Source organism: Schistocerca americana, chromosome 5, assembly GCF_021461395.2.
Source record: "Schistocerca americana isolate TAMUIC-IGC-003095 chromosome 5, iqSchAmer2.1, whole genome shotgun sequence".
Taxonomy (NCBI): Eukaryota; Metazoa; Arthropoda; class Insecta; order Orthoptera; family Acrididae; genus Schistocerca; species Schistocerca americana.
Genome location: NC_060123.1, coordinates 304,937,355 through 304,960,870, shown reverse-complemented (window position 1 = coordinate 304,960,870; position 23,516 = coordinate 304,937,355). Strand labels below are relative to the sequence as shown.

The following is a 23,516-nucleotide window of genomic DNA, read 5'->3' as shown; positions in this document are numbered from 1 at the left end:
CAGTAAGATATGCAATAACTTGCCCTCCAGTTCGTATTTTAATGTAGGGCTTCACTCCTGTAAGGTACTAAAACTTCCTTTTATGAGAAAGGGATTATGATTTTTTTTATTCGAAATTAGATATCTAAGGACTTCATGTTAACCATCACGCTCATTTGCAATGTCTAGATCTTGTTCATCGGCTGTATCTGATGTCCTGGCAGTATCTCTTGAGCCCATCAATCAGCGCTGTCTTTATCTTTTCTTGTGAAGGCTCTCATGCAGTTGTTCATCATTCTTTTGAAACTTTCCTGTAATTTATGTTAATAATCTGGTAGTAATTATTTTAATAGAAATGAAAATTATTATAACTTACACCAGCTACGAATGAATTTTAGTTTTAACTTTGAAACTAACCTGTGCCATCAAGTTGTTTGCTTAGAGAGTAGTAGCTACCACATTTTCAGTTATTTCCTCATTGAACGTTTAACACAACTTCATGTGGCTCATAATATGAAGGTCTAAGGTATTGTGACGTAGCATTTCTTTTAATGGACTATAACCACAACACATGTTCAAGTTTATGTCTTCAGCCACTTTTCACATTTTCTTTATGTTGCATAAATACGTAGACCTCACACCGCAAAGAATAGTATTGCGGTCATTCAGAAAGAAACGAGTACGAGGCAGTAAAATGAAAACTGACTGAAGGGATCGTTATGAAGTTGCCTACGAAAGAAGTCGTGGTTCCTTTAAGAGCACTGAGGCTCCAAACTCACCGCTAGAGAATATGTGCGCACACACACGTGACGACAGAGCGAGCACGTGCTCGCGTCCACCATTCATTGTCCTCAGTAGCGCTGATAGCAGGGAAATGGGGAGTTCAGAACAAGAGCAAAGGGATGTACCGCGTCTTCGCACACCGGAAGGAGTGCGAAGACGGAAATTAATCGAAGAACAGCACAAGTGTACAGAGAGTACCGTATTTCCGTTGCATTTCCAACATTCGATCCGACCGCTAAGGCAATGGCTGCCACCCTAACTCGTCTGTCTTCAGTAACGAGGGCATCCACTTACTGGAAAATGCTATTGGTAACACGTTGTGGCGTTCCAGACCTTTGGCTAACGACATCCGTCCTTCCTTGAATAGCTTGTGGCACGCCTTGTGCCTAGCAACGAACGTGCAGCGCTCATCGTATAGTTGCGCCATTCTTTCATTAATTTCCTTTCCGTGAACTCATTACTCTATTAGCAAAGCGCTACAAGCCTTTGCTCCTCCTCTGAAGCCTTCATTTCTTTGTTTTCAGCACGACTAAGTGCACATACACATATTCACTCAGTCGTTACGTGGGTGTGCGTCTATGTCCCTATAGGGATGAGTTACGGTCCTCAGCGCTCTTATAGGGACCACACCTTCTTTCGTAGACAATATTAGGATCCATTCAGAGGTTTTCAGTTTACAGCCTCTAGCACATTTCTTTTTGAATCACCTTAATAGTTTAATTATCGTAGCGTTAAGCACTAATAGGCTACCAAAGGCACGCTATACTATTAATACATTATTCTGATACTTATATACATAATTGGTTACGTAATATCAAGTAAACCGTTTTTGAGTTATTACACTTCTTTACCCAAATAGCTGATTCTACTTCTACACTGCTAAGCCAAAACATTTTGACCACTGTCCACCGCGACGTTGGCTGCCGCCTGGTGACGTTACGGACACGTGACGAGCTATGAAGTGCAGAGGAGACGGATGGCAGAACACCCAAGCAAAGATACTGGCTGCGAATGGGTAAATCCACTGACATATGAGACTTTGACTAAGGTCGAATTATAATTATGCAGAGTCTGTGAACGAGTATCTCGAAAACGTCGAAGCTGGTCGATTGTTCACGTGCTACTGTCGTGAGCATCTACGGAAAGAGATAAAAGGACCGTGAAACTACTACTATACGCTAAATGACCTGACGTTCACTGCTCTTCATAGAACGTCGATTTCGGAGGCTTGTTTGCTTTGTAGAGTAGAATAGATGGTGATCTGTTGCGTCTCTGCCGAAAGAGCACAATGCGGGTGCACGCACAAGTGTTTCGGAGCACACTGTTCACTGTACATTGCTTAACGTGGAGCTCCGCAATTTTGCATCAGACCATCGGGATTCGATGGTCGACCAATGGACACGTGTCGGCTCTTCGGGTGAATTGAAATGCTTTATCGAGGTAAACGGCGGCTCGCGTACACAGGCTGGTGAAAGCAGTACTATACTACGGGCGAAATTCTCCTGCTCTTGGGTGCGACCTGTGGTGGTAATCGAAGACACACTGACAGCTGCGAACCACCTGCATCCGTTCATGCTTGATGTCTTCCCCGACGGTGATGCCATCTTTCAGCAGTATAATTGTCAGTGTCTCGGATCCAGAACCGTGGCACAGTGGTTTGAGAAGCATTGTAGTAAACTCACGTTGGTGTCGCGACGACTAAATTCACCTGATGTTAATCCGATGGAACCCATCTCGGTCGCTATCAGGGGCCATCACTGCGTACGCAAATCAGCTTCCCGTTATCTGCTTGAATCACATGACCTGTGCATTGACATCTACAGCCATGTAGCTCCACAAACCTACCAAAATACTATCGTATCCGTGAAACGCGGAATAAGTGATGAATTTCGTTACAAAGACGGTCAAACAATCTACTAAGCAGGTGGGCATAATGTTTTGGCTGATCAGTGTATATGCTGACTTATGTTTGCGTAGAAATCTCGGATTAAGTTCCGAGCTACTCCAGACTTTGAAACTATGTAAATACAGTAACAATTTATATGCACAGCTATTCATCATGTAGGAAATTCTTGCCTGGGTGACATGACAGGAAAAAAAAGCGTTGGTTTCAAAATCTAATGCCGAAAATTTAACTAGACCTACCGAGCTTCTTATCTCATGGAAGAGATAAGAATGACTTCTACTCCAGTAAATAAAAAACTGCGCACTGTTTGAAAACAGTTGCAGTTTATCTTAACAGTGAGACTGAAATTGGGTAATATATCAGAGTTAAGACATCTTTACGTCTCGTGTTCACTGCATCATCAGACACGTCATGAAGTTGCGAAATTATATCAACGATTTGGAGAATTTTAAACTCAAACATCCATCATCATCTTTCTTCATTTCCATTCAGTAAACAACAAGTGAAGAGCCGTTAGTTTCGGATGATTCAGTACTCTGCGATGATGATAGGAATTCGTATCTACAGTGAACCTCTGCATGCTGCTGTGCTTAAAAATTAGTAAATTTTTCTATTTGGAATTCTGTGAATAAAATTAGACAAAAAATATTGTTGGCGAAATATGAACGTTAACTTCCTCATTCTGCGAACAGGGCAGAGTAATCGATGAATTAAGAGTTCTCAGCAGGAAGAATTCATAGTCGTAATTAGTAATCTGAATTTACTATTGACAAAAAACATAAAATTTGTATTCTGCATAAGAGAGAGGAAGTGGAAGACGATGATGGGTTTATTTGCAGTTGTCGTTTAAGTCAACAGAACTGATACGCAAGCTAATTTAAAGAAAAACTTGAATGGCTCATAAATCGATCCTATTTATTTGAAGAAAGATCATGACATTTGCATGAAGGAATCTAGTGAAAGCGAGGGACTATATCGAGATAGTCTGGTGGAGATTGTAAGTGTACGGCTTACTCTAGCCAGGAGCAGTGTACCGTTTCCGTTGTTTGTCTTTGGTTGAACTATGTTTATCATATGAGACAGCTGTCTGTCGAATTGTTGTGCCACTGGTGACCTACTATTAGACTACGTGAGCTGATTACCTGACTGGTATTCCGACTACCGAAGTGTAAGCTGCAAACAGGAAAGTGAGAGGTACCTTTTACATCGGACTCCATTTTCCAATATCTGTTCTCACAGACAAAATGCATTTGCGATTATCATTCTTCTACAGCCATTTTGTTCGCGACATTGAGCGGAAGGAATGTTTCAGAGCCTCTTGGAATAACTAAATTCTCCTATCTTCTGGTCACATGAGAGATTACCTCAAGTCTTTAGGCTTCGCCTTTCATGATGGATTTTCAGTGTCATCTGGTAGCAAGGACCAGTATATATTACTCGTGTAAAACAATACATTTGAGTCGTACTTGGGTCCACAAGGTTAATAGCAATTGAATACCATATTCATCGTTCAGGTTAATGTAATTACTACATTATTGATTCTGGCAGAGGGTCATATTTATCTTATTATTTTGTATTGTTCCAGGTTTCCATTTAGTCCACCTTAATTCAGGCATAATATTGAACAACAAGATTTCGTTGTGTCTGGACGGGAACAATGTTTATATCCAGATTAATTGCTTATGTCTCACTGAAAGACGTCTGAATTTCATTTATTTCAAGAAAAGTAAGTTTTTTGATGGAATTGTGGATATCAGAATGTTTATGCTTCGACCGCTCATCACCATTCTAACAGCAGAGCTAACCGATTTCTAGCAGATTTGTAGCAATTCGCATAATTCTGTTTTATATTCTTCCTGTCATTATATCAAGAACAAAATAGATAATTTAACTGAAATGATTCTCAGAAACTGAGAAAAATACATATGCGCCTAGCCACCACTTTAGCTCAGTGTTTTAAATTCAAATCACCCTCCAGAAGACACTAACTAGTCGTATGATTATTAATCTGTGATTGAGAGCTTTGATGTAATTCGAAGTAAGCTCAGTATATAAATCTATCCTACATGTAACTGGTATTGCGTAATAACTGTCTGGAAGAAGCACCGCAGTCGCAGACAGCTTCCAAGCATCCAGGCTAAAATCTCCATTATAAACAGCTAACAGCCTATATGTAGTCCTTATAACGGAAACTGTCTGTTCGAATCGAAATGAAATAAGAAATTAAGCGACTTGTTGTCGTTACAATGTTCAGTAAGTACTACTTATATGAAAAACAAACAACATCTAAGGCAATTATGTAGATATTATTTGTAAACATGACTCCTCTCTTTCTTTCACCAGTCTCCGAATTATTTGGTTTGTTCATCCCTCTTATTATAAGTCCCTTATTTATTAATATGTAATTGTAATAAGTTTCAATCACTCTGATAAAGCCAGATATAACCATACAAATACAAATTTGCGTAGATGTAGGATACTGCATGTAAAGTGATATTCTTGGATGTAAGACAAGAGTGAACTGCAAGTAAATATGGCAATTAAATGATTATATGACTATTTGTATAACACGTGTAGCTCAATAAAAGAGTTTAAAAGTGTGGACAGAAATAAAATATTCCGCGAAACTCTCGTTGATGTTAGAAACGTTTATGGATCTTCGCTGAGTTCATTTGCCACACTGAAATGTAATTACTAAACTAGCTACAGGTACACATACGAAACTACACATCAGAAAGGCTATCAGCAGCCACTAGCGTCACAAAAACGTGGAACAGGAAAACTACGGTTTTGATTAATTATCAAGTGATATGAAAAAAATCTGTTCATTACCGCCAGCATTTGCAAAGTGAACAACTGTTATTCTGAATATACACTTGTCCTACTTACACAGTAGGTTAACATGGATTTATTTTGTTTCATAATATGTTATCTAGTGAGAGTACATTATTCCGATACAAAGTAACATGACAACCATGGCTTCATTGGATTTGATGGCTTGCTGTCTCAATGAAACCAGATCAGACCTCAAAAACCAGAACATCACTTGGGTTTCTTAGTTTTTTTACTGGCAGTAAAATAGCTTTCACCGGTAGCCTACATTCATTCGTGTTTGTGAAAAATGCCAAACCGCAATGTGGTTCGAATTTGACTTTGAACTATATGTTTCCCTAAACGTAGTTATGTAGGATGAGTCATAGACCGAAGGAAAGAAATCATACATCACCGATGGGGCAACGTCTAGAACTCCTGTATGAAACTAGCCGTCGGAGATATGAGTTAGTTAATATACTGAAGACCATATTACCACAGTTTTCATCCCTTTTCATTCTTACAGCGAAAGAAATTGAGATAATCGACATCTTGTTGATGTTTTTTCTTGCGAGTTTTGGGTAAGAACGCTTAACATATTTTCAGTTTAATAGTTCCGTATAATAATGTGCAAATATTCAGATAATGTCAGTTGTATAGTTTGTTACTAAGAAAGTGACTATTAAAACATACTATCAGTGTCAAGCTTTTTAATAATGCAACACACTATCTATAGAGTGTTTGGCGTAATGTGAACGATGTTCAACGCCACACTAACAGTTTTCGTTGTCTCGGTGTGGATCTTGTTGTCTTTACAGTATGATACTCTTATGTTATTGATAAAAAGTTTTTCGGCTTCTGAGCTACTGTCTCTGGCGACGGGTGCAGGCGTAAGGGATTGTTCTTCTCGCCCACGGAAACAATAGTTGCACTAACGAATGTAAATGCGTTGAGAACATATTACTTAACTTTATCTCATCGCGTTGTATTTTTTGCCTCTGGTCCAACAGTTCACTCACCTTAACATGTGAGTACCTTAACATACATTGGAAAAGTTGGAATCATTATTATCTCTAGAAAAATAAAATTCGTTTAATACAAAAAAAAGATCAAATGAAAGGAAATCTCTGTTAAAAGGTGTATGTCACAAATGATAGGTTAATGCATTAACCCTACTATTGACTTGGTTGAAGAGAAACTAAAAAAATAGAAAGGAAGGCTTTGAGTTACAGTGAATCTGATGGCTATAAGATGGATTTGTTGAAGGTTTCGGTCACCTTTTCCATTCTCTATAATACTAATGAAGGCAATAAAAACCGTTGATTGGTAATAATAGGCTGCATACTGACGAATCTGAATGAAAGCTAAAAACGCAGCGAGGCAATGTGCAGCAGCAGATTCTGATAAGTAAGCAAATAACTGAAGTGACTATGGTTGTATCTGCCAAGAGGTAACTCCATAATACGGGTACGGCAACCCAGGAAGAAAGTGCAATAAAGTTGCAAGGAAACCAGATATCATTGTTTAAGTTCACTGATGACATAGTTATTTTGGAAAAATTAAGGAGTAGTATGGAGACTAGTTGACGACACGAACAGGATAAGCGAAAAAAGAGGGAAGTGTGAAAGAGTAATAGAAAAGAGAATGGCGATCTGATTAAAGTCAAAACTGAAAACGACAGCAGTAGGAAACAGTAGGAAAAGCTTAAAAAATGCTCTTCCCTAGGAATCAAGATTACACAGGATGGCTGAAGGATGGAAGATGCCTGCACCAAAGCACATTATGGAAGTGATATGCGATGTATAGACTTTCTCAGTCAGCGACCCCTGTCTTTCTGTTTAGTTTCGCGAGAGATAATGTTTTTTCATGACGATATTTTCAGCGCAGGATGCTGTCTTAGAGTAGTTGTTTTGCAGCTGTCCTTTTACTTCTTTTTCTGGAACAACAAACTGTTCGCTGACTCTTCCCAGGGAAGCTAGATGACGCTATGTATTTGTTGTGGCTCTGAGAGGCGGCAGGCGGTAGTCTCTCTGGGGCGTATGTGCATTGTGCGTTGCCTGTAATCCACTCATTTGCTCCTTCTGGAAGGTGGTAGGCCCAGAAGGATTAATGTAGAAAATTTTTAATATCGTGAAGCCCAGTCAGCAACTGTGATAATTAAACATATAACACGTCAGCCTCAGTTGCAAACCAATCTTTACCTCAGTTTCAGCCAAAATAATTTGGCCTTCTTCAGAAGCTATTAACACTAGACTATTGCATGCCAGAGTTAGGCCATGTGAAGTATAAAACTATAGCACCGTAGCACCCAGTCATAAATCTACATTATTTAGTTGAAGAGAGACAGCAGGCCCCACTGCACGGACGAGGTCGGTAGGCCGCGAGAGCTGATAGTGGTGAGCAGCTATGTACCGAGTACCACTGATAGTCATGCTCATGCACGCGTGGAAATGTAGATGCATAACAGTAGCTACCTTTACGTCAGAAATTGGAATTCTGAATATTTCAACTTTCGTGGAAGAAGTAATTAAAAGCGTTTTGAAAGTCGTGCTACTGAAAAACGTTAAAACAGAAGTGAATACACAACGCACTAAATAAAGTATTCAAAAGATTAGGCTAGCAAAGAAGTCTGTGGAAAACCAGTTAACAAACTGAGGAATACGTTAGTGAGTCATATGGTACAGCGTCCAGAAATAATTAACTCTGCGCTGTAGGAGCAGTAGATGGAAAAAACAGTAGAGAAAGGCAAAGACTACAATACGCCAAACAGATGACAGAATATGAAGAATATAGTAATCATGTAGAGATGAGAAGCTTAGGTCAGATAGGGAAAGATAAGAATAATATAGAGAAGAATGGAGAAGAAAACTGAGGGGCTGGTGGATGACGATCGGTTTGGCCTTAGGAAAGGTAAAGAGACCAGAGAGGCAGTTCTGACGTTGCACTTGAAAATTAAAGCAAGACCTAAAATAAATCAAAACACGTTCATGGGTGCTGTCAGTCTATGAAAAGGATTCGACAATGTAAAATGGCGCAGAACGTTTGAAATTCTCAGGGATAAATGTGTAAGCTGTAGAGAAAGACGCCTAAGGTAAAATATGTACGAGAACTAAGCGGGAACAACAAGAAAGGAACGCAAGAACCAAGTGCTGGTATTAAAAAGTGTGTAAGATAGCGATGCTGTCTTTCGCCATTGCTTTTCAGTCTATACACCGAAGAACCATTGACGGAAATAAAAGGAAGTTTCAGTAGTGCAACTAAAATTCAAGGTGAGTTGATATCGTTGGTAAGATTTACCAGTGACATTGCTATCCTTAGTGAAATGAAGAAGAACAGTAGTATCTGTTGAACTGAATGAACAGTCTGATGAGTGCAGAACTGGAATGAGAGTAATCCGAAGAAAGACGAAGGCCATCCGGAGTAGTAGAAATGAAATTAGATATAAATTTAACATCATAATTGATGACTACTAAGTAGACTAAGTGAAGGAAAACTGCTGCCTTGGAAGCGAAATAATATATGACGGCTGAAATCAGAAGGACATGGGAAGGACAATGACTTAGGTGAAATGGGAATAGTAAACCAAAATTATTCTACTACTGTCACACATACGCCTTAATTTGAGGAAAAAATTTCTGAGAATGTACGTCTAGACTCTAGAGGATGGCAGCATATGGAAGTAAATCATAGATTGCTGGAAAACCGAAAATGAAGAGAATCTATTCGTTTGAGATGTGGTGCCACAAATGGATGTTGAAAATTAGGTGTACTGATGAGGAATGGTTAGAACAAGAGAGAGAATGGTAGGACACGTGTTAAGACATCGTGGAATAGCTTCCGTGGTATTCCACGGTACTATGGGGCGCTGCGGCAGATAGAAACTGTAGGAGAAGAGAGAGATTAAAATACATCCAACAAATAAATAATGACTCTGGGTACTCGATCACTCTCAGATGAAGAGGTTGGCATTGGAAACCAAGTCGTGGCAGGCATCACCAAACCATTCAGAAGACTGATGACCCAAAACAAATGGAAAAGAGGGAAGATGTGGGTGGAGGATATCATCAAAACAGTCGATAGATCGACGACTTCAACAAAAATCAGTTAACAGACGTAACTTCGCCCGCAAATTCATAAAGCAGCATTTTTCTTACGTGAAATTCTAAAAGCCGTGGGTCAAGGCAGACGGATACATACAGTACCTTTTGAATCCCCAAAGGGATGTAATTCAGTACCACACGTACTCTAATTATCAAAAGTACGATGATATGGGATATCAAGAGAGATCTTTGATCGGATTTCCTGTGACCTGGGGTAGTGTGTTCGCTCCCTTGCAACCATGTTATACATTAATGACCTTGCAGACAATATTAATAGTAATCTCGGAGTTTTCGCAGATTGTGTAGTAGCCTGTAGTCAAGTACTGTTGGAAAAAAGTTGTACATATATTCAGTCAGATCTCGATAGCATTTCAAAATGGCTCACAGATGGGCAACTCGCTCTGTACAAATATCAAATGGAACGATCATACAATCTCTGTCGTCGGTAAACATGTGGTAGATTGCGTTTCATTGGTAGAATATTATGGAAATACAAGTCTGTCTGCTATGGAGATCGCACGCAAAATACTCGTGCGGCCACTCTTAGAATGTCATTCACATATGTGGGACCCATACGAAATGGGATTAGAGGCATTGAACGGATACAAAGAAGGGCAGCACGAATGGTCACAGGTTACTACTTTCTTTTTTAAGCCATGGCATAGTATCATGAAGATTCTGAAAGAACTAAACTGGCAGAAGGCTGAAGAGGGTTGCAAGCTGTCCCAGGATAGCTTTCTTAGAAATTTTCCAGAACTACCGTTAAGTGATGATTCGAGGATAATATTAAAACTCTCTATTTATCGCTCACATGACGATCACGAAGAGAAGATTAAAGTAATCACGGCCAGCAGAGGCGTCAAGCTATTATTCTTTCCACACTCCATACAGGAGTGGAACTGGAAGATGGTGCAATGGGATGTACCTTCTGCCGTACACTTCACAGTAGTTTGCAGAGAATAGGTGTAGATGTACGTGTGGCCACATTAAATCTTGACCTATGGAAGAAGACGAAACCGAGACGATGGAAATGAGACGCCGCTTTTCGGCCCGACTTGTACATCATTTGAGTCAATGACCGAGGAAGAGCGTAGTTCCTGACCACGCGGAACTCCGCAATATCCATTACAGCTAAAGAGGGGGAGAGAGAGAGAGATCCGTCGATTTTATCTCCGGAAACGAAGATTATGCACGGACATCAGGAGAGAGTCTTATCTCAAACTCGCAGGCCAGATCTCAGTGTGTGATATCCGCCTCACTATCGTCCGGAACGTAAAAGAAAAGGCGGAAGAAGAGATAGGAGAGGGAGCGGATGAAAAAGAGAGAAAGACACGGACTCCGGTGTTAATGGTGACCGTGACTGCGGCACGTCGAGTGGACACGCGCATCATCAGGAACCGCAGATGCCAGATGTTGGGCGGCTAACGCAGGGCGCGTGACTGTCCGGCGGCTACTTTCTCGGTCTAATTATCATCACTAATTGAGGCCGGGCCAGCTGAACAGCGTAGCAAGCGGGATAATGGATTAAGGCCTCTTTCCGCGCGTGCTGCCGTGGTCAGGTAGTGGTTTCCTGCTTCCTTACCAGTTCTGTGTTCCTCTGACAGGTCGTTCCACATTTTGTTAATGAAATGTATTCGCAGTTACGAATACGAACGAGCATCGGGTGTATAAGGGAATGACGACGATGAAAATTCGTGCCGGATGGGACTCGAATCCCGGTTTCCCACTTCACGCGGGCGGTCGCAGTAGTCGCTTTGGCTATCCGTGCACGACTCACGGTCGTACACAAACTTCCATATTTCGTCGTTCATGCTCCGCAACCTGCACTCGTTCACACATTGTACAATTCCCGTACGGGGGAGGACATTTTAATACGGGTCTAGTCGTAAATCGTGCAGCGATAGCAAACGGGCAATCCTGGCTCGACTCCCAGTCTGGCAAAAATTTTCATTGTTGTCATACCCTTATACAGCTGATCGTTGTTCGTATTCGCGACTGCAAATAAATTTTATGTATTTCATAAAGGTTGTAGTCACCGTAGCGCCTATTCCTTGGGACATGCTTCTATTTGAAGAAACTATGCATCGTTCTTTTTAACAACAAAGGATCTAAAACAACGCGATATGTTATTCATTCTAGAAATATTTCCCTTTTTCATTGTCTCCAGATGATGTTCTTTGTTATCATCACTCCTCTTGCTGGCCAAATGCGGCCTGCTACTATTTGCTCCGCTGTAACAATTTCCCCGTCTCAGAGTGCGACTTACATTTTCAGTTAAATGTTCTAGTATCTGTCTTCCCCTACAATTTTGGCCCTCTACGGCTCCCTGTAGTGCCATGGAAGTGATTCTCTGAAAACTTAACACATGTCCTATCATCAGGCGTGGATACAGCCTTAGGTTCTTGCAGCGGTCACTGTTTGATGGTGAATTTCAAAATATATTTCATCTTTGACGACAATGTATGGGATTGGGGGCTGAATTATTCTCATATAAACTCTCTCCACAGTACGTTTACTAAGTTTGGTATGGAGGCTACTTTCACTGCAGATTATCAATGTTCATAGTTAGTATATGCACTCCTCCCCCACCTTTCCCTGCAAATATAACTTGCTATTACTCCAAGTTGTAACATGCGACAGATGCCTAGGTTTTTAATTATAACAACAATAACAATGAAATAAATTAAATGTATCGCTATAATAATTTATTTTCGTCAATGATTGGGACATGATTATTGCATAACATCGGAAAAATTGAAATTCAGATAATATACCACTTGAAAAGTGGTCGTCATAAGATTTAAGATTCTCATATGTTATGTAACTGATTTAAGAGCTTAAACATATTTTGCAGAACTTCATTTGTAAATAATATCGATCAGCGTAACTGTTGTTGTTGTGTGTCCAGACCCATTGTTTCCATGCGCTTCAAACAGATCTTGAGAATGCAAATGAAAAAGGGCTAAATTTGCAGATGATAAGTTAAAAGTTCACAGTAATGTAGAGAGGGTCCTGAATAAACTTGTAATGTAAAAAAAAAAAAAAAAAAAAAGACTGAGTAGAAGAAAACGCACTGAAGATAGCACTAAGGTGCTGAAACATGTTTGAGTCTATATGGAAAAAAGGTGTTTTACATAACAGGCCGACCTTATAGTCAATAATGGTGTCTTTTTATATTTTAATGGATTTTTGTGTGTGTTGCCTTGAATTCAGGATAATTTCGTTAATGTGTATATTGATCCTTTGCACATTAAATTTTTTCCTATTATTCTTTCATCTGTATTTATTATCATATTAGAATCTTTGTATAGGCCTCTTATCAATTGCTTTCCATTATGGTTCAAATTTTGTTCCTGTTCACAGTGTCAAATGGTTTAACAAAATCTATAAATGCTATCGTCTGTAGGTTATATTTTCGTCTTTTTTCTATTGCTTGTTGCAGACTACACATATTGTCTGTGGTTGATCTTCCTTTTTTAAATACAGCCTGTTCCTCACAATGAATGTTTTCGAAATTGTTTCAAGTTTGTTACTCCTTATTCCTCCGTACAACTTTTATACTGAGTTAAGATGATCTTATCGGTCACCTTTCTAGAACAGATATAGGCTTATGTATATATTGTCTCATTGTGAAGCATAACAAATTTTTCTACAACAAAGGTAACTTTCTAGAAAAATTTATTTCATTTGCTCATGTCAGAGATCTCATCTGACGGGAAATTTATCAGCCGAATTCGAATAGCGTTTTGGTATTTTTTAAAGATGCATGCCAAATTCAAATTATTCTTTATTAGGTTCCTTACGTTCTATCGCTCAGCCTATTTCATACGAAGTTACATTAACATTGATTTTATGGTCTTTAATTGTTTTAATTTTTAGTTTTAATATAGTTGATTTTATAAATTATCTGTTTTATTGTTGATTTGTTATTACTTCTTTTCCTTTGGCTTGAGCTTGTGGCACAGAACTGTACTAATCTTTTTCATTGTTGCTTCCGGTCTGTGTAACATACAATCTTCTCGGTATGTAGAAGATTAATGTTACACGTGAGTAATATTAATTTTTTTCATGGTGAGAAGGTGGTATATTACCGAAAGCTGTAGTAATAATGATAAAATATCAGTCCAGCTCTGCGTCATGCACTTTTTAAAATAATGAGAAATAATTAAATGGGAGCAGTGTACGTCTGGAAGGTTAGGGCTCATGAGTACCTGTAGCTGAAAGTTGTAACTTCATGGCATATTAAAATTGTGCGCTGGATCGAGAAGCGCACTTCGAACATTCACCTGTCTTGGCAAAATGGTCTTCCGACCGAGGTATCCGGGCAGGACGCCACTACGTCTCTCATGCCTTCCAGACTTCACAGAAGAATACTTTGCCCGGATAGTTCGGTAGACAGAGCATTTGCCTGCGTAAGGTGGCGTTTGTAAGTGCGAGTCTCAATTCAAAAATAGTTCAAATGGCTCTGAGCACTATGGGAAGTAATATGTGAGGTCATCAGTACCCTAGAACTTAGAACTACTGAAGCCTAACTAACCTAAGGACGTCACACACATCCATGTCCGAGGCAGAATTCGAACCTGCGACCGTACCGGTCACGTGGTTCCAGACTGAAGCGCCTACAACCGCTCGGCCACATCGGCCGGCGAGACTCAGTTGACACACAGTTTAAAATATCGGGAAGTTTCAGTTCAGCGCACACTCCACTGCCGTGTAGAGCAGTCATTTTGCGGTTAAAACATCTTGATCCACGCTGGGGTAAAACCATTTCCCATTGAAGTCAGCGTTCCAGGTCTCATTCCAGCAAACAGTTTCAATCTGCTAGGAATACAGAGCCTTCGAAAGTGAAAGATTCGTCCTGAAGAGAACTCGTAGACTATGCCTAAGCTATTTATCTGCGATGTCCATTCTTCCAGAAGTACTAGGACAGACACTTATGTAGGGCAACTTCTATGAAATGTAAGTGTTGGACAGGGGCGCTGGAAAAATTAAAGCTGTGAAGTGCCTGGATAGCTCACACGGTAAGAGCATTGCTAACGAAATCTAAACTAGATTATAGCCCCGGTCCAGCACACCAATAACTTCGATTGGAATGGTGGTTGTCTAACAACAGTAACTGAAGCAGCTCAAAAAATCTCTGTGGTAAAAAAGTTGCACCTAAGGAATGTCAATAGTAATCACAGCCGAGGCTGCTAACGCATCTTGAACGCACACCGAGGTACCGTACGCTCTTTGCAAATTATTCACGCAGTGTTTATGCAATCCCCCCCTCTCCCCCTCCAGTAGTTGGAGACTGTCAGGCTCAGTGTAACGTACAGCGCAGACTCACATCGAAAACAGAATGACGTGAATTGCAAGCAGTGCGAAAGGAATGCGATTCGCTGACTGAAGGAACGCTGCATTCATTGAGGGATTGGCAATGCAGCGTGAGTCTGTTCTGGGTATTTTCGACGCCATTATTGAAAACAGAAAACGCGATTGACAGTGGACAAGTTTGTTTTAGCTGAAGTAGTGCAAGCAACATACAGAGTTATTTTAGTTTATGCTGAGAATCATATTTTTATTGTAACATTCTGTTTTACAGCATTTTCATTTGTAGGCATTTTCTGAGTATAATCACGTAAATAAAAATAAATGAATAAATAGAAAACAAACTACAGACCCGTGGAGCCTACCGCCTTGGGAGAATGTTTGGAAATAGCTAGAGGCAATGACTCAAGAGGGATAGATCCTTTGGTTTTTTGGTAGGGTTAAAGTGGCGGTGCTAAGTAGGGGTGGATTTGATTTTCTTTTATTTTTGGAGATTAAACTTAGTTAGATAAGGAGACAGGTCCACGACCCCATTAAAAAAAATATTCCTAGGCCCATGGTTTCATAAGACAGGGGACGGAAAAACAAGTCCAAAGGTTGTGGGTTAGATTCCTTCAAGGGACGGCTGCGCGGTGGCACTTAATTCAGAGGTAAGCCGGTTAGAATCCTTGTGCTGGATCAAATTTTCACTGTTAGTATTTGGTCTGCAAGAGGGGAAAGATATAGCTGCGTAAATTTCCTGAGCACCAGTCTTTGTGCCAATGCCCTGGACCACATTCCAAATCTGTGAACATTATTTCATGTACTGAGGGCATGTGACAGGTTTGATGGTGGTCCCTCCGTCAAACGGCGACGTTATGTTCGGCCGCCCCCTTGGTGCTATTTGAGAGGCGTGAGCTAAGTGCCGGCACCTTCTCCCTTCTCTCATGATGATCATCATCATCCTAAACAAACGCTAAATTATAGATTCAACCATTACACTCACCTACATTCCACAAGTACACATTTGCGTCAACTCTCACACATCCGCAACGAAACGGACCAATGTTTCTCGGAGTAAGAACGCCATTTCAGCTAGGATGTTTATGCCGCTCAGCCCAGCACCCCTTGGAATGCCTCAGCGAACCGTATGTCATTTACATTTTAACGGTAATTACAGATTCGTGAACATATAAATCATGTACAGTATTAAATGTCATTTCTCGCGTTCAAAACGTGTTTTTAGTTTTAAATAAAACTGAACAATCCGACAGTCGGTTCAAAATGGTTCAAATGGCTCTGAGCACTATGGGACTTAACATCTGAGGTCATCAGTCCCCTAGAACTTAGAACTACTTAAACCTAACTAACCTAAGGACCTCACACACATCCATGCAGGAGGTAGGATTCGAACCTGCGACCGTAGCGGTCGCGCGGTTCCAGACTGAAGCGCCTAGAACGTAAATAATAAGTTAGACCTTCGAAAGCGATCACATGATGATCGCAGCGGGACTGGGGCAGTGGAACTACAGGGCTCTGACTATAGAGTCTAGTTACTACAACTGGATCACATCCTTATCAGTATAGGTATGGATTATTTTATGACAGGACACTGCCTGTACCCCAAAACCTTACCTTCACAGAACAAGAAAGAGATCATGAGCACTGGGTAACTGTGCCGGCTCCGACAGTCGGTAATTATACTGTGTTTTACATATATTTTGTTTCGAGTACATCTCAGGCTCAATAAACTCGCAATTCTATAATTATCTTGTTTCTCAGGGTTCGAACGCATTATCAATCACTTGGTACACATTTATTACTGACTTTCAACTGAATACTTCATTTACAGGATTGAGCCTGACAACCTTGTCAGGTCTTTCATAATGAAAATAATTTCAGTTATATACCGCAGCTATAAATGCTTGTCTGGACAATACTTAAAATAGTATTCCTTACATCCAACTTAAAAAAAAAAAATGTGCCTACATCGTCAGTGTTCTAGCTAGAAAACTGGAAGGTTGCTGGCAAACTGTGATGACTTCAGTCAGTAAAAATGCGTGCGTAAATTATAAACGAAATCAAACAATAAAAAATCATAATACAGATGCTGAAACGCTCAAATATGAAACAGAATGAATAATTACAAATTTATAGTAATATCGGTTGTGTTGTTAACTTAGTTATTGTATGTTACTGATACTTGAAGATGTCTGAACTCTTCCAGAAGCAGTTCCACTAGTAAACAAGGGTCTCGCGTTTTCGATATTTGATTTGCAGAATGGTAAATAATGTTCGACAAAATTCTTCTAATTTTGTGACCGCGAATCGATCTTTCACTAATGCTAATGTGAGCATACCAGATTAAATTGCTCTGTAGTGATGCTCTTTCCTACTTGAAGCGTGTCTTAACTCGAGCGACTGTTATCTGATCCTGTGGTCAAACGGCGTGGTGTTTTTCGTCTGTTTAACCGAATTACATTGATCTGCGTTGAGGATCAACATGCAGTCTTGGTGCGAAGCGCTTCCATCTTCCTGGTGCTAACAACAATCTTCAAATGCGTAGCCTTCATATACACATTTAGATATTGGGTTCTGAAAACCTGCTCTCCTTTGTGTCTTAATCAGACCGTACTACACGCCACTCCAGAAGTTGTTCTAATGTGTTTTGTTTTGTTGCCCTTTAGTTTTCAGCCACATCGGTGTGGCTTCGAGTTTAGTTTGCACCGAGGGGAAAAGTAAACCACATTTACAACCAGCAGTGCATGTCTTGCAAATATTATCCCTATAGAGACTATTTGTATTCCGTACTAGCCGTCCGATAAGAAGGTGTGTTGCTTTTTACAGCGTAGAGTATCCAAAATGTATCCATATTCCCAATTTATTTGATTCTACATATGTAAGAGTAGACACTAAATATTGTATCTATAAGTAACCATCCTGTAACTAACTGACTCTGCGAAATGTCATCACAAGCCTTAGCAGATGAACATAATACCCTGTTACTAGTTGCCAATCCGTTTATATTCAACTAAATTACAATTTCATGTGCTTCTGTACACCAAATACTTCATCACTACTTGAATGCTTATATTCATTCATTTATCTGTCCTCGTCTCTGTAAATATTGTGTATCGCATCACTGTATTCGTTCTCTCAACAACTTCTCTTACTGCTGAAGGTTATTCACACCTCTCCGTCACTGGTATCTTTCCTCACACATACCGTCTCTCCGTTGTAAACACCTCTCAGATCTCTGTTTAGGTCTTCAATATTTCCTCCGAACTTCATAAGTTCATTCCTAGACGTATTGATCTTTTACAACACTGAGAACCATGAGTGTATTCGTATTCCCGATTAACTACTGCGTTTCTCTCTGACATGCTCAGTAGATGCTAAACCAGCACAGTCACACAGTGCTCATGATCTCTTTCTTGTTCTGTGAAGGTAAGGTTTTGGGGTACAGGCAGTGTCCTGTCATAAAATAATCCATACCTATACTGATAAGGATGTGATCCAGTTGTAGTAACTAGACTCTATAGTCAGAGCCCTGTAGTTCCACTGCCCCAGTCCCGCTGCGATCATCATGTGATCGCTTTCGAAGGTCTAACTTATTATTTACGTTCTAACCCGAAATTCATGTACTTTACCTTTCAACCGGTAACAAATATTTTGCGACAAGACATCTGACTGTAATGTCAAGTTGGAATATTCCCATAATAACGAGAAGACCCTTTGCTGATGTAGTACTGAAGGCTTCCACCATCCTTAGCATAACCCCTCGCTGATTTCGGCTTAACGTAGCTCTGCGCCGTGCCCGACTGGGCCAGTGGACTCAAGTTCTTTCTGCTCCTGTATCCATTCATTTTATCTGCTGAGGCTATCAGTTTATATGACCTGTTCCACGGTTGCCTGCAACAGGTCTTATAAACACATGTTGTAGTGGTATAATTTAAGTATGTATGGTATAAAGTTTCGATATGTATGATATTTTTGGCTTCGTACAATACTGAAACAAAATTTAAGGATTGAAAAAAAGGAGTTAAGATAAAATCCGACAATTATACCCCAAATATACCTTCAGACAATGTCATCTTATTATCAAAGACTTTGTAGTCGTCTGCAAGTCTTCGGTCGAGCCGCATAACACCGCCTATTTTCCAGAAGCATTTGCTTTGTGAAACTGTGTCAACAGCTTCTCGTAACTCAAGAAACTTAATACATATTCCTGACGTATTGTCGTTGGAACAGAGACCAGTACAGCGCTGAAGAAGTATAGGTTTGTGTCTACAGTCGCAGTTTATTTATTTTGCATACTGGCTGCCGGTTTCGGTATACAGTACCATCCTCAGGCCATTCTGTGATCAAAAAATCCAAGTGAATGCTTAGAACAGTACTGCAAGAGCAATATACAAAAATATTATCCTTTATGACATCAATCGCTTCAAACACATTGAACCTTTTTGCCCTGGCGCGCAGTTGTCACCCTTGCTTCCAAAGTAGGTATTTTAAACACTAAAAGAAAATGTCAATGTAGAACATGAAATAGACGTAAGTTGCGGCCAGTGGTGTTAATAGTGCCTCCTATGTGCAGAGTTTATTTTATTTATTATTGTTATTATTATTACCTCTTAAAAAAGTCACAATGTAAAAGGATCTGAAAATAGCATAGTATTTGAAATTAAAAAAATTACTAACGAAATAGTCCCTGCTGTAATAAAAAATTAAAAGCAAAATCACAAATGTATGGACTTAAAATCGGCTCATCAATTATAGACATACAGCACAACCAGGTTCAGAACATGATAATTGGATTACAGTGCCACAATAGGATTATGTTTCCAGTACAGCACGTTTGTTTGTGATTCTTTGTGGTCGCCTAATATCAAAGCTCATCGATGCAACCTTTCATAACTGCATGTTACCTAGGTGGGGACCGAGCGAGGTGGCGCAGTGGTTAGACACTGGACTCGCATTCGGGACGACGACGGTTGAATCCCACGTCCGGCCATCCTGATTTAGGTTTTCCGTGATTTCCCTAAATCACTCCAGGCAAATGCCGGGATGGTTCCTCTGAAAGGGCACGGCTGACTTCCTTCCCCATCCTTCCCTAATCCGATGAGACCGATGACCACGCTGTCTGGTCTCCTTCCCCAAACCAACCAACCAACCAACCTAGGTGGGGAGGTTACCGGCGCCGTGGACTGCCGATGAGCTGTGACACGGCGTCGAGAGCCCCAGCGTACACATTGACACTGCTTGGATAAACTGGAAACCGGATATGCGGCCAACAGTCGTCAATTGATAGCTGCAAAGTAATATACAGGGTGATTCAAAAAGAATACCACAACTTTAAAAATGTGTATTTAATGAAAGAAACATAATATAACCTTCTGTTATACATCATTACAAAGAGTATTTAAAAAGTTTTTTTTTTCACTCAAAAACAAGTTCAGAGATGTTCAATATGGCCCCCTCCAGACAACCCGATACTCCAACTCGTTCCACACTCTCTGGAGATGTTAGAGAATTGGCTGTTCCCTCAGCTCGAACAAGAAGCACAACAATTCATATTTCAGCAGGATGGAGCGCCACCACATTGGCACGTATCTGTCCGTAACTACCTGAACGTCAACTACCCGAGGCGATGGATCGGCCGCCAGGCAGCCCGTGACAGAGCACTTCATCACTGGCCTCCAAGAAGCCCTGATCTTACCCCCTGCGATTTTTTCTTATGGCGGTATGTTAAGGATATGGTGTTTCGGCCACCTCTCCCAGCCACCATTGATGATTTGAAACGAGAAATAACAGCAGCTATCCAAACTGTTACGCCTGATATGCTACAGAGAGTGTGGAACGAGTTGGAGTATCGGGTTGATATTGCTCGAGTGTCTGGAGGGGGCCATATTGAACATCTCTGAACTTGTTTTTGAGCGAAAAAAAACCTTTTTAAATACTCTTTGTAATGATCTATAACAGAAGGTTATATTATGTTTCTTTCATTAAATACACATTTTTAAAGTTGTGGTATTCTTTTTGAATCACCCTGTATAACTAGAGTACGTCGCTAGTGCCTCTGGTCGCGGAATTTCTTTTCAATAGAAATATGCTTTTACGTTTCTATTATTTAACGCTATTATTGTAAGACCACTTGCTTAACTGCATGGTCAGATCGATGTTTTATACCGGTATAAACTGTATATAACGTAAAATGTGAACTTGGCTAAACACATTTGCGATTTTGCTTTCAATTTTTTATTACAGTTGGGAATATTTTTTATGTAATTTCTTAATTTCAAATGCTATGCTACTTTAGATATTTTTATAGTGTGACTTTTTTTAAGAAGTATAATAATAATAATAATAATAATAATAATAATAATAATATTAATAATAACAATTAATAATTAATAAATAAAATAAACTCTACAAAGAGTGCACTCTTATCACCATTGGCCACAATTTATATCTATTTAAAGCTCAACACTGACCATTCCTTTTAGTACTTGACACACACCTGCTGGGGAAGCCAGCGTGAAGATTGCGGGCAAGGGATATGACGCAGCCTTATATTTTAAGGTTCACTGTACACCAGGCGTTTGCTGTCATCAGGGACGGTATTCCTGTGAATTGCTCTTGGACTACTGTTCTGAGTACATAATTAAATTTGTCGATCACCAGATGGTTCCAGGAAGGCCCCGTGTACCGAAACAGGTAGCCATCAGGCAAAAATGAATAAATAGCTACTGTAGACACAAACATATACCAGAATGTACTTGAACAAAAGAAACTTAAATTTACAGGCCTTCAAGGGAATGGTCCTTAATGGTGCCCCCTGCTATCAATAGACAGCAAATCATTGAGTCGGCAGCGATTAAAGTGGCCGGCTGTTTCGTTATAGACATCTACGGTAAGAAGAATCCAATTGCTGTTGTAGTAATTGTGTTTGACTTTATGACGAGGGGAAGAATAGGCTTCGGTCTTGACGGAAGGCGCAATTCCGATGTATAAAAATTAAATGCAATCCCTTTACCATATCGTTGGTACTAAAATGTAGCTCCGTCGGCAATGATTGCTCTGTCGATGGGTTCTTAGTACTAGCAAAAAGTACCATTTAGCTTCATAAATACTGAAAGAGCCATTGCAGAGAAACGAATAATATTTCACCCCGGGAAACTGCGTTTAATAATTCTGCTTCTCTCCACAACCTAATGAGGCATTTCCTATTACCACTTTTTCATTGTGGATGATATACGAGATAATTAAGAGATCATGAATTTTCACTTTATTTAAGCTGCGTCTGTAGAATGTGATGCTCATTAGAGCATTTTTAAATCAAAGTAGTGTGACGAGATAGTCGGTTTGTGTCATCTTCTTTCGTTCGAACGTCTCTAGTATCTTTTGGACTTGTTCGTTAGTTATGGTAAAACACTGTTGCTATTAGCTCCAAAATCGCCCGTTTTATAGATTAATAATTAATAAACTGAGGCTACACGTACACGACAAATGACAGTAATATTAATTCAAAACTATTTTTTGTTTAAAGACGAACGAAACACTAAAAGTTTCCCGTGCCGATGAGAACGAATCAAACCATCTACACTACGCTATCTGATGACGGGTGTGTACTAGTGTGTTGACGTGACTGCGGGTAATATCAGACGGATGCTGTATTGTTGCTATGTTAACGTTTTACTAGATCTTACAAAGCGCTTAAAGAGTGATAACTTTTGTGCTCTACAGTAGCGAAGCAGGCGCTGTGCTGGTAACTGCCAGAAAGAAAACTGTACTTATTATACAAATAAGATAAAATGGCTGAGGACAGCGATTAACGTTTGGCCAAAGAAATTCAGCCCACACATTTAAGCGATTTGCTCATTTAATATTCAGTGATTATTTCAAACACTTACATATTCTTTCTATTTTGTATTCTTGTCTTTTGTGTTCTCGTTAGCGCATTTCATGCAATAAATCCAGGTAGGTAGGATTCTGACACAATTTGAATTTTCGTTTAGTGAACGCACTTGATGAATACAGATAAGACAATGACTCAACGTAAGACATGACTCATTATAAAATGTTGATGTTAGAATATTTGAGAGAAATGTAATATATGGTAGTGTTCCTTAGACTAGTTTAAAAAACTGGATCTCTAAAATATCATTATATTTTATTTGTTTCAGGACCGTAGAGGAGCTCGGCTGAGAGGAACATTGGTATCTGAGGGTGAGTTACAGACTTGTATCAGTGTTTTCTGTGTCCAGTTATACCTGAGCTGTGGAAGTGTAGCGCCGGAATGATAACTACGTTGTGGTGTTCCTGTGAGTGCATCACAATCAGTCTCCACCACAGAAGCTTGATGTGCTGGGAATCGCTGTACATATTCAAACAAATGTCAATGTACAATTATTTATGAGATATTCGAGAGAAATAAAGATAATGATTACGATTATTTGTAACTCTGCCGGAAAATATTTGACATGTGTTTATTTTTCCTAGTAGCACCTGAACACTTCTCCCCCATCAGTTATGAAAAACGTGGAAGAATGCTATTAAGGATAATTTTTACATCAGACACCATATATTTTATTACGTTTTTGAGAGCAGAGGATGAAGTGCTGAACGCTCACAGTCTAGCTACTAAAATG

General features: G+C 39.8%; 1 protein-coding gene across 1 annotated transcript in view; it reads left to right on the top strand.

Moving 5' to 3' along the window:
- LOC124616331 (fork head domain-containing protein FD5-like) overlaps positions 1-23,248 on the top strand; it is a 148,415-nt gene extending 125,167 nt beyond the window's left edge. The window contains exon 5 of the mRNA XM_047144637.1: positions 23,052-23,248. The gene's annotated coding sequence lies outside the window, so the exon portion shown is untranslated. The remainder of the gene's footprint in view (positions 1-23,051) is intronic.
- Positions 23,249-23,516: the final 268 nt, after the last annotated feature.